This window comes from Rattus rattus, chromosome 2 (assembly GCF_011064425.1).
Source record: "Rattus rattus isolate New Zealand chromosome 2, Rrattus_CSIRO_v1, whole genome shotgun sequence".
Lineage (NCBI taxonomy): Eukaryota > Metazoa > Chordata > Mammalia > Rodentia > Muridae > Rattus > Rattus rattus.
In genome coordinates, this window is record NC_046155.1 from 208,523,802 (window position 1) to 208,536,515 (window position 12,714).

The 12,714-nt window shown below is 43.2% G+C and overlaps 1 protein-coding gene across 1 annotated transcript in view; it reads left to right on the top strand.

The window, feature by feature from the left end:
- Positions 1-12,714, top strand: part of Sgk1 (serum/glucocorticoid regulated kinase 1) — a 124,327-nt gene that overhangs the window by 75,168 nt on the left and 36,445 nt on the right. The window lies entirely within an intron of this gene.

Here is a 12,714-nt window from a genome sequence, read left to right on the forward strand (position 1 = left end):
CATTGTGTAAGTGTAAATAAGTGTAATACATTTGGAATTGTGTAATGTAAGGATTTTCCCATACAAGTGTAGATTGCACTTAATGCATGTTTATTTGGAAGAGTCCAGAGCCGAGTGGGGAGTGGTGGAGCAGATCTGTGGTCTAGCACGCTTGATGTTCACACAGTGGGCTTGTCAGTTTCAGGATAGTCTGAATTGCACAGTGAGACCTGTCTCAAAAAAATAAAAAAAATATACAGGAGAATCATTTAATGTTCGTGTGTGTGTGTGTGTGTGTGTGTGTGTGTGTGTGTGTGTGTGTGTGTGTATGGAGAGAGAGAGAGAGAGAGAGAGAGAGAGAGAGAGAGAGAGAGAGAGAGATGTATAAATGTGTGGGAGCCAGTAGACAGTCTTGACTATGTTCCTTTGGACCGTCTACCTTGGGTTTTTTGTTTGTTTGGTTTTAGAAACAGGGCATCTAAATGACCTAGAACTCACAAGTACCCTATGCTGGCTGACCTTCAAGCCCCAAAGATCTACCAGTCTCTGTCTCTCTAGCCCTGGAAGTACAAGCATTCACAAGCACACCTCTTTTTCATGTGGTTCTGAAGAGGACCGAACTCAGACCCTCCTGATCACAAAGCATGTTCCTAGTGAGCTGTCACCCAAGCCTCAGAGTACATTCTCCAAACATCTGTTCTACACGTAGGTGAGATGCTAAGACTAGTAAGGGCCTGAGCTTTCCAAGGTGTCCAGCCTTTCATTTTAGATTAAAAACCAACCAGACGCCTGAGTTCAGGAGGAGCTCATAACCAACAGGAATTATAAAAGGAGCTAATAAAGGTGGCAGGCCGTCCCCAGGCTGTTTCAGAGAGCAGTTGATTTCGTGTTTCTTATCTGCAGGCCGGAGCTGGCTTTGGAACCCTGGTCAGTCAGTGAACACTTTTGCACATGTATTTCTTTGGATCATTCACCAGCCGAGAAGCTGATGCCTTGTCAGAGGGGAGTGTGGTAGTAGCTGCTTTTCATAGCAGCACAATACAGTGCTTTCTGTTGGGTGGGACACTCTGTCCAGATTTCCTTTGTACCAGATGGCTGTCTCCCAAAGCCCAAAGCTCCTGGGATCGTTAGGAATCCAGATGTGCTCACTTCTGTAGTTCAACAGGAGCAGGAGGCAGATCCTGCCCTGGAGAGTCAGTCTTTAGACTCTTGATAAACACGGGTAGGCACACGTCTAAGGTATTTGATCATTGGTGATTTTGATCTGCAAAATCAGTGCTGGATGAGGTTTTAAAACATTTAGATCTTTCTCCCCTCCCTCCTTCCCCCCCAGGAGCTGAGGACCGAACCCAGGGCCTTGCGCTTTCTAGGCAAGCGCTAAAACATTTAGATCTTAAGTAGATGAATGGCTGCTCTGTGGATAAGGCATTGATGACTCACTCCTGGGTCCCAGGGTTCAAGGCTTCTCTCCTTTCTTAATTCACCAAACTTGTCCACAATTCAACTACACTGTTTACATTTGACAAGATAATTCATTTTGTTCGTCAGTAAGTACAATGCTCTTTGATTTTAGGAAAAAAACAAACTATGTCCTCACTTCAATATGCTCCAGATTGGAGATGTTTATTAAGGCTGCTCTGCCTTATTTCCCACTTGTACCAATTAAAAATACTAATTATTTCCGTGCTAGCATTCCAGGACCATCTTTCCACTCATGAAAGTTTTTTTAAGGAATCTACATTTTAAAAAAGACTAGTTTGGGGAATTAGTCTCATTTTCAAATGGTTTGTGTCTGTTCTGGAATTCTGCCCTGTAGGAAGAGGTCATCAGCACTCCTTGATCTACACAGCATGGCTGTAATTGCTTTAGAAAGGGACATATCTCCATCCTGTTGCTAACAATAAGGTTTTCATATTTATCCTTATCACATCTATGAAAGCGAGCAGACTATTCTTAAAACCAGCTATTTTCTAAGACCTAATGGCTGCTTTCTGAATTCATAAATCAACCCCATCTCTCGTTCTCATGAGGAATTCTCCAGGGTTGCACAGACAGGAAGCAGCGATTTACTTTTCTGATGTAAAACGAGGGGGGCGGGGTGTAAAGATGATATTTCCACCTGGAAGATGATATTTTCCCAGAGATGTGGTGAGAAATCTTTGTTAAAATTTTCTAGAAAAACCATCAGTGGATCACTGCAACAAATGGGACACCGTACTGGGGAAGGAGCCAGATACGTTTGTATTGCTATAAACTTGGGTGTGTGTGTGTGAGTTATTTATGATATATGATTCTCAGTGACAAGTTTGTTCTCGTTTAAGTGAGACGGCAAGCCCATGCCTCACTTACACCCTCGGCCATCCTGTTGCTTGAGAGAAGAGAATATTTTGGAAGAAAACAATTCCCAATGGGGCAGACAGTGAGCTAAGACTCAGAAAGTGAAGGGATGGTTAGAAGCCATTTTCCTTAAAAACTGTGTGTAAATGAAATTTAATTTATGGAAGTGCAGACATTGAACTCCCACACTGCAGGGTGTTCACTCAACACTGGGTTCATTTGTAAGTGGCAGCCTTTGGAAGGATCATGGCTGACGCTTTGCTACCCCAATATAATGGTAGGAAGAGTTATAGAAAACCTGAATGTCTACCTGCTGGCTTCCATATGCCTTCTGAGCTTTGAGAAGAGTAACCTGAGCTCAACATGGAGGGAAACACAACTAGCACAGTTATCTAAAAGAAAAACCTCTGTGGCATTGACTCTTTGGAACAAGGCTATTTTAGATATCGGAGCTGTTGCCAAGACACTTTTTCTTAAAGTTGGTTTTGTCGGGCTGTGGATGGGGACAGCGCATGAAGAAGATGCAATTCATGGAGAGGAAATCATGCCTTTGTCTCAGTTTGGGTTTCACTGTTGCTGTGAAGAGACACCTTGACCAAAGCAGTTCTTACGGCTGACAGGTTCAGAGGTTCAGTCCATTATCACCAAGGTGAGAGCATGGCAGCATCCAGGAAGGCATGGTGCAGGGGGAGCTGAGTTTCACATCTTCAGCCACTAGGAGAAGACTGGCTTCCAGGCAGCTAGGACTGGGGTCTTTCTTTTTTTTTTTCTTTTAAAAAGATTTATTTATTTATTTATTTATTTATTTATTTATTTATTTATTCATTATGTATGAGTACACAGTAGCTGTCTTCAGACACACCAGAAAAGGGCATTAGATCTCATTACAGTTGGTTGTGAGCCACCATGTGACCATGTGGTTGCTGGGATTTGAACTCAGGAGCTCTAGAAGAGCAGTTAGTGCTCTTAACCTCTGACCTTTCTCTCCAGCCAGACTAGGATCTTAAAACCCATGCCCACAATGATGACACATTCCTCCAATAAGGCTACACCTGCTAATAGCGTCACTCCCTGGGCCAAGCATATTCAAACCACCACAGTCATATTATTATGTAAGATGTGCTAAAACAAAATTGCATAGTTTTTTTTTTTTTTTTTGCTTTTTGGTTTTGTTTTGTTTTTAATACAAAGTTTCATTGCAATCCTGGCTAGGCTCAAACTTGAAGCGATCCTCCTGCCTCTGCAGGTATAGAGCTAAGGTGACAGATATATTACACTCAACTCTCATTTTCTCTTTTAAAAAAAAAATGCACTCTTAAATTTCAGGAATTCCTCATCCCATAACTGATTCTGTTTGGAGACAAAACAGCTATTATGACAATCTCTGTGCATTAAAATGTATATAAGGGGCCAGGGAGATGACCCCTTCAGCAAAGCCCTTGCTGTGTAAACAGGATCCCTGATGTCTACTTAAAAAGCTGGGTCTCCTGGTGCCAGGAAGCAGAGACGGGGTCCTTGCAGCTCCTTGGCCCAGTCTAACTACATTGGTGAAATCCAGGTCACTGAGAATTTCTGTATCAGAAAATAAAGTGGAGAGTCATTGAAGGAGGTGCCTAATAACCTTTGGCCTTGACACACATGCACATGTACCCACACGTGTTTCCAGACCCACACAGACACATTTATACAGCTCTCAAACACCAAAGTATTTTAAAATGCAGACAGAAAAGTCAGATAATACTAAGGGTCCTCACATGGCATGTGGGCCCAAACTAGCATAGAACATGTGGTCTCAAAGTGAAGGTTACCTTCACCCAAACCCTCATGTTTTGAAGTCATGTTGCTTCATGTGTGTGATTGGAAAAAAATTAATTGATTAAAAATACTTCAGGGCTGGAGAGATGGCTCAGTATTTAAGAAGAACACCAGTTGCTCTTCCACAGGACCCAGGTTTGACTTTCAGAACCCACACGATAGCTCATGACTATACAAGCACCAGTCCCAAGGGATCCAACATCTGCCCTCCTCAGGCACCAGGCTTGAACATGGTGCACAAACATGCATGCAGGCACACATCTGTATAATAATAAAGGGAAAGGGAGGGAGGGAGGGAGGGAGGGAGGGAGGAGGGAGGGAGGGAGGGAGGGAGGAGGAGGATTTAGGAGGCCTGGGGGCTGGAGGAGGGCTCAGGGTTAAGGAGGGTCCTGAGCTCAATTCCCAGGAGGAAACCATCTGTAATGGAATCTGATGCCCCTTCTGGTGTGTCTGAAGAAAGGAGGTACTCATTAAATAAAATTTAAAAAAAAGAAGAAGGGTTAAAAAAAAAAAAAAGCCCTACTTCCTTAAGTGAAACACTTGATGGTTTCTTCATTAAATATATACATATACCCCTTCCAGTTAAATCTCTGCTAAGGTTTGCATACTGAGCTCCCTTATTTAAAAGCAATCCCCCTTGGGTTTTTTCTGAGTGTTCTGATCTTCCATCTTGTCCTTGTTCTTCCCCTTTCTTTGTGATGTCCGGTTCCTTTGTTTCAGGTTGATCCTCACTGCTTGACTTCAGGAAGTTCTCGGAGGCCTTTCCCCTTAGACCTGAAGGCTTCAGGAAAGTTTGCATAACACATCCCCTCATCCTGAGCGCAGTCACACGAGGGGGATGGTATCTTGGTTTCCGTGACTCCTGAGAACATTCCTGAACCTAAACCTGTACTTGATCGTGTTATTGTAGTGATCTGACTCTTTACCTCGTGCTCCAGGCCTTGCCTGTACGTTAGACTCTTCAGATGGCCAAGCATTTCTCACTAAAACACTCTCTAGAGTCTCGTGTGGTGACCCACACCTTTAATACTAGCACTTGGGAGGCAAAAACAGACACACTCTGTGAGTCTCTGGAGAGCACTGTCTTCACAGTTAACTTCATATCTATGGAGACCCTCCGCTCAACATTTTGTTTTGATCCTTTAAAGTTTCTTATTAAGTTAATAATTTATTTAAACTTAGTGTAAATTGTCTTTAGTGTAAATGTAGAAATTATAGCTACATCGAAAAACCGTGTCTGCTATTCTTTTTCTGACATTTTTCCTTTATTCTTTCTGGGGTGAATTACTAGTTTTGTGAGTTTTTGATTTTGGTTCCCCCCCCCCCCCAGAAAATTTCTGGTCAAAATAATTTTTTAAAACCAGAAATATCTACATACTTGTAAGGCAATGATGTCAATTTCACTTGACATTAGTGGGGTTATGAACAGTTTCAGGGATGTTTTAGGACATTGAACTCCGATGTCCATTGCTTTTTTTTTTTTTTTTTTTTTAATCTCTGGAGAGCGGTGAAAGTGAGGACCCCACACCCAAGCTTGCCAGCTGGAGTTCGTCCCCCCCCTGGGACTTAAGGCCTTCAGAACACTAGCTGAAGGAAATCTTGTCTTGCTCAGTTGTTCACCTCTGGGAACCTCACTACGTTTGTTGGACAATTTCCCCATGGATTCTTTCTCAAAGTTAACCCCCGAGCCAGAGAAGCCAACAGATGAAGTGATTGAAGCCCGTGGGGACTTTAAGGAAATCACCACAGAGAGGCGTTGAGGCTCTCTGTCCCCTTTTCCTGAGGATACAGAATGAACTGAGGGATAAGTATCACACAGCTTTATTTGAGTTCAAGTCCAGAGAAAGCACAGCTCCAAGTTAGAATTGAAGGCTGCGAGCGTGATGAACCTGCGCTCAGGGTCGCCCAACGGGCAAATCATTTCAACCCACATCGTTTATTTCTCGTAATGCTACTTACTTACTTCAGCTTCTTCCAACGACGGCATCCATCTTTCCACTCCCGAGGACCCGCATTCATCTTTCCACTCCCGAGGACCCGATGGAAGCTCTATGTTTGTTTGTTTCTTTAATTTGTTGAGATCGGTTCTCATCTAACTCAAGCTGACCTGGAACTTGTTCTGACCCTGTCTCCACCCCAGGAATGCCAGAACTGTAGGTGTGTGCCTCTCCGTGCGTCTTACCTTGCTTGCATCCTAGGATTCACACATGCTAGACCGGCCCTCTACCAACTGAGCTATCTCCCCAGTCCAACGTGTGTGTTCTGTAGTCAATAAAACATGAAAGACAGCCAGTCCGTGGCAGGAGAGAGGAACAGAGACTGACTTACAGATCCAGATAATAAGTAATTTTGGAAACAGAAAGATAGTACTCAGTGAATGGTTTTGAATTGTGTGTGCATGTGAGCTGGTGTGCGCAGAGACAGAGGCCGAGGATAATTTTGGGAGTCGGCTCTCTCTACCTTTACATGGGTTCTGGGAATGGAACGTGAGTTTCCAGGATTCCGCTGAATACACCTTGACCTGCAGAGCCATCCCATAGGTCCCTGATTTCTTGTTTGTTTGTTTGCTTGCCTGCTTGCAAGATGCTAAGGACGATTGGTGCATGCTTGTATCCCAGAGTTTGAGTTGTGGAGACAGAGAGATCAAGAATTTAAACTCTCATAATGAGTTTATATAGGAATCATAGCTACATCTTGGCTTACAAGGACCCTGTCTTGATAGAACTGTGTCTTTCCAGATAGAAATAGAAATTATTTGCAAAACTTGGAAACCAAAGAAAAATATACAAATGATCTCAATAAGCGTTAATGTTTATGATTCCTTTTGTTTAACATGATCTGAATAATACTCCTCCGTATTATTAAGATCACCCATAGCCAAGTGTGGTGGCCCATAACTTTAATCTCTTCATAAGAGGCTGAGTCATGTGAACAGAGTGGAAAACTAGCCTGAACTACATAAAGCCATAATATCTCAAAACAAGCCAACAAGGGCCAGGAGTGGTCACACAGGCCCTTAACACCAGCACGCGGGAGGCAGAGGCAAAAGATCTGTGAGTTTCAGGCCAGCCTGTTCTATAGGGTGAGTTCCAGGACAGCCAGAGCTACACAGAGAAGCCCTGTCTCAAAGCAAAACCAAGAACATCCCAAACTTAGAAATGACAGTTTGTAGGTAGCATGTGAACTCTTATTCCATATTTACTTAGCCATTTCTCTAGTAACTATTAGATCGAGTTGCTCCCGCAGCTCCTTGTTCTTGGTTTGTTTGTTTGCTTTAAATTTGGGCCTTGAATCCTTGATCCCCTGCCTTAGCTTTCTGAGTACTAGGGTTACAGGTATGTGCCACTTAGCCCAGCTAAGTTTATGAATATTTTTTTTAGATTTATGAATTATTTATTTAGGACATATTACCCAAATTGAGATAAATGAGGTCAGATTATTGAACATCCTAAAGCTCTGGAAATATAACGGCCTTCGAAAACTATTAAAAATTAATGTTAAACAGTCTGTGAGAATGCTGGTCTGTGTCAAGCCTGCACTGAAATGCTGCTATTTTAAAATTTCGGTCTGTATATTGTGTGGCTATCATTTTCTTTCCAAATATAGACAGTCTAATTAGATGCCATTATTGCTAGCCCATGTCTTTACAGGGGAAAGAAAGAGAAATATGCAGCAGTGTTTGAAAGCCTCGGATTAAGCACTTCCCCTCAGCTCCTCCCCATATCTCTCACCTGGTGTTTTGGGGTGCGTGATGATGAATCCTCAAACTAATTTCTGATCTGCATCAGCAATCTCTGAGGCCAATTTTCCACCACAGCGAGGGCCAGAGCTTGACTCATCCACCATAGAATTACATAAGTGACTGTGTGCTGACCTTTCGTCCTCCAGTCTCTCAGCACCTAATTATTGCAAGGTCAAACCTTGTCAGTAGCCCTGTAGATGTACACCGTGCTTCTGTCCTGAAGGGAATCTTTCTTTTCCTTTCTTTTCTTTTCTTTTCTTTTCTTTTCTTTTCTTTTCTTTTCTTTTCTTTCCTTTCCTTTCCTTTCCTTTCCTTTCCTTTCCTTTTCTTTTCTTTTCTTTTTCTTTTCTCTTTCTCTTCTCCTTCTCCCTCTCCCTCTCCCCTCCCCGATAGAGATATTTCAACAGTGTTAACTAAAGAACCCAAGCATGGGAAAGTGAAGTGCCTAGTTCATGAATTAAAAAGTCCAAAGAATTTTTTAAGACTACATTTTTACTTACGTATTGTGTGTACACCACAGTGGGCATATGTGGAAATCAGAGGAAACTTTTCAGGCGTTCTCTTTCTCTACCATGTGGGGGACTTGAACTCTGGTCCTTAGGCTTGCCAACAAGTGTTTTAACCTGCCGAGCCATCTCACTGGCCCCAGAGATTCTAATGAAGTTTTTTTTTTCCTTTTTAATTTCCCACTCCTGACCCAGAGACCTCGTTCCTGCTGTCCCCCCACAAAGAACAAAGCCCCAATACACACGTGCCAGCACATATGCCCATTAATAGAAACCAAGTGGAAAAAATTGCTGGTGTGTATTTGTATATGTACAAACGTGGACATTTTCCTGAAAGAAGGCACCAGAATCTTGCTGTGGTGGTCAGTCAGACACGGGGAGCATCCTCTCTCCCCTGTCTGTTCGTATCACCTGAGAGGAGTGAAGATCGCTTATGATTTTCCTTTATTCCTTTAGTATAAAACAACAATCATTTTAGTGTAAAACTGGATCGCTTCCATGAATGTTCTGAACAGAGAGTCATCTGCTTTCTTTACGAAACTAAGCATTTGTGAGACATCTAAATGGAACTGAGACTTTCGAGCAGCCGCACGGTGAAGGCCACACCACAGAATGACTTTCACGGATATTTAAGTGGGAAGCAGCTCCAAGTTGGTGACTTAACTTGACCTCTGGATCGCTGGGAGCTTACTGGAGTGAACGGGGAGGGTAAGGTAAAGCAGGCTTGCAGAACGAGGTGAGGTGACCACTGAGGTTAGCAGATGGGAGACAAGGCTCTGCCAGGGATCCCCTTTTTATCTCTTTTCTGTGACCCCAACCCTACCCCACATCCCCCCACCTCACCCACACACCACATGTGCAGTAATAGCACACACAGCACTTAGAACTCTCGGGAGACCTTAAGGTACACTGAAAATAAGGTGGCATAAGCATCCTCTTACCTGTTTATCCAGGGGAGAATTCTGGTCTTGAGTAGAGGCTCCTAATAAGATATGCATACAAATAAAACAGATGCTTATCATATAAACATCATTTATTGGCTTATTTTGTCCTTTTTAAGACAAAGCCTCTCTTTGCCCAGGCTATTCCAAACTCTTGAGGCATCTGCAATCCTCCTTCCTCAAGCTCCTGATTGACAGGTGGGTGCAACCACGCCCACCTTTCCCTTTGTGCATTTAATAAGTACCGGTCGATTGACCCGTGTACTCTGTTTGTATGCTTTGATGCTAAGACACTGGGACTTACCACTAAGACACTGAATAACTCACGGTGCCGTCTCTGCACAGCTTACACTCTGGCAACATCTAGATGACAAATAATAGGCCAGAACAATGCTTCGTTTTATTCAAGATGTGCCTAGTTCTTGCTTTCTCTCCCCCACTGTTTTTATTTCTATGTCCTAGAAATGGAGACTTGCCCTTAATTATTTTTTAAACATAGTTTTGTGAGGGGGAAAAAAAAATCTGTTTTAGCATCATTATTTTCCCCAGAAGAAACTGATCATTAGAACAATCTATTTCACAGCATCTAGGAAAAAAGTCAATCATTCTAACAATGGTGCATTTCAGCCAGGCGTGGTGGCACGCATTTGTAATCCCAGCACTTTGGAGGTGAAGACAGGAAAATAAGAGGTTGATGCTATCCTTGGCTATTGGGTACTAGAGGCCAGTCTGGACTGCAAGAGACCTCGTTTAAAAACAGAAAATGGTAATAGTGATGATGATGATAATGACAGTGGTGGTGGTGGTGGTGGTGGTGGTGGTGGTGGTGGTGGTGATAGATGGATAGTCTAGGTTTGTTCAACCCCCATAAACTACAACAGAGTAACAACAATAATAACAATAACAACAAAAATAATAAATTTTAAAGAAGGAGGAGAATAAGAAAGGCGGGAGAAACCCTGTCTTAAAAAAAAAACAAAATGGGAAGGAGGAAAGAAAACAAAGAAAGATAAAATGCATTTACTTCTCCTGAGTTACTTGGTTTCCTCAAGTAAAGCCGGACAGCACTAATAATCTAATAATAATCGAGTCATCATAGAGACAGTATCAGCAGGAAAAAGAAAACTTGAGTAAGGCACAGGACAGCATGATCTTCCCCCTTGCCTTTTACAGTGTTTTGCAGCTATGATTATTTTTCAAGGTTTTCTAGAAATGCCTTCCACTTCTGTAGCCTTACTCAGAAGCACATGCCTTTGCTCATTCTCCAGATAGTTTCCAGACAGGTTGGGAAACGCAGCCCAGATCTGGGAGCGGTGATGAGGGCTTACTCCTGAGGGGGTCATTAAACCAGGGCGAGCCCTGCTGTAACAGAGCAGGTTAGAAAACTTTGCAGCCTTCCTGCCATGTCTGGGATGCTTTCTTTGGGGTGGAGTATGTCTTCATGGTGGCTATAAACCTTTGACTGGTTTTCTAGAAACAACAGATTTGTTCTTACAGGTTCTGCTCCATCTCTTTGTTTCCTAGGAGGGGTGGGGCTTAGAGCTGTTTCCTGGCCATCTTGCTCAAACCACTTCTCTGGATAAGGTGCGTGCACGTGAATGTGCGTGTGCGTGTTGGGGTATGTACATGAGCACAGCGCCCACAGAGGCTAGAGGCACTGGATACCCTGAAACCCAATGACACTTGTAGGACTAGAGCTCACCAAGTAGGTGACGCTGGCTGGCCCGTTGAGCTCCAGGGAGCTATCTCCCTGTCTCTACCTTCCTAGCCCTGGAATTATAAGAATGTGTCTCCACACCTGGCTTCTGTGGTTCTTGGGATCGAACCTGGGTCCTCAAGCTTACAGCTCTAGAACTTAATCAACATTGTTATCTTAGGCTCCTCAGTGAGGTTTTAAGGGTTAACTTGACCCTGCTTCCTTCTCCTCTCAAAATGGGACACATCGGTGGGTGCATTTGTTCTGAGGATAAGCAGAGAACGTGAGATAATAAATGTGTCTGGCTCGGTTGTGAATATGTCATAAAAAATGTTACAGGGCTAGGAAGGTCGCTCAGTTGACAGAGGGCTTCACAAAGCCCTGGATCCTGTCGGCACCACCATATATTCCAAGCATCATCTTGTATCCTGTAATCCTAGCACTCAGGAAATAGGAGACAGGAGGCTCGGAAGCTCAAGTTTGAGCCTCACTCATTTTCAGCGGCAGCTTCTTGATCTCAAGTAGCTGGATTGCTGAGTTCATCTTTGACCCAGAGTCTGGAGCTACACTATTTAACAAAGATGGGACTTCTAAAGCCAGCCCTGAACACAAATAATGAGAGAAACACACATTCTTATAAGAATAAAGGACATGAATGGTGTGTTGGTCTTCTCTGGAGGCCTCTACCAGATAAACCAGAAAGAAATGCAGGCAAAAAGCCAGAATAAAAGCTGCAGTTAATCCCCTGCCAGAACACTTAATACAACACCTGGAAAATAACCTGCAAGGGAGCGGATTCCTTCAGGTCTGCTCGAGTTCCCCTGAATGTTTCCGAAGCGAGGCTGAAGCGGTCTAACGGGGTTCGCTCCCTGCAATTCTTAAACTTGAAATCAGGTACTCAATGACACGTTCTACCTCTCAAGTGTTGATAGACGTTTCCCATTCTCTTGCAGCTTCTCCCACTTACTTCTTCAGGAGCTTAGTGACCAACCCACTGAATACCAAGGAGACTTTGGATAAAACACCCTTGTACAGATAGACGACTAACTTGTCGGACTGCCAACCCAGTTAGAAAAAGCTTACATCCAAACTCTGCGAGAGGTGCATTTGTGGTTTGTCTCCTTATGAAGAAAAGCTTACTATGCGCTATTCAGGCATTGCCTTTAACACGTGCTTTGTATCAAATACAAAAAAAAGGTCAAAAGAAATCTTTTTAAAAAAGTTAAGGGCCGGCCCTTCTGTGATCACTGCCTGACCATCTGGGAGACACTTTGAAAAATTAACTCAACATACTAGACTCGTGGGATGGCCAGATTATAAGGCAGTTTTGCAGAAAGCATTTTTTTTAATCAAGCCAATGCATATGAGAAATATTGTAGATCTTCAGACCATCAAGTGTTATACAGTTAGCCCAGTACAAGAGAAAAACAGCAAATATTTAGTTCCATTTATCACGGGAAGGAAAAAAAAAACACCCGTTTGCTGATACTTACATCTAGCAAGCCAGACCCTATGGCTAAACTGTGAATGGAAGCTTGAGTATCAGGCTTTTCCTTTCTTAAAAGAAAACTAAATATGATAAATTATAGCATGGAGCGAACCGAGAACCACGTTGGGTTTGAATCGGACACAGCTCCCCTGTAGGGAAGCCGAAAACTTCCTCCTACAGGGTCAGACCCACACAGTTCCCTCCCCGTC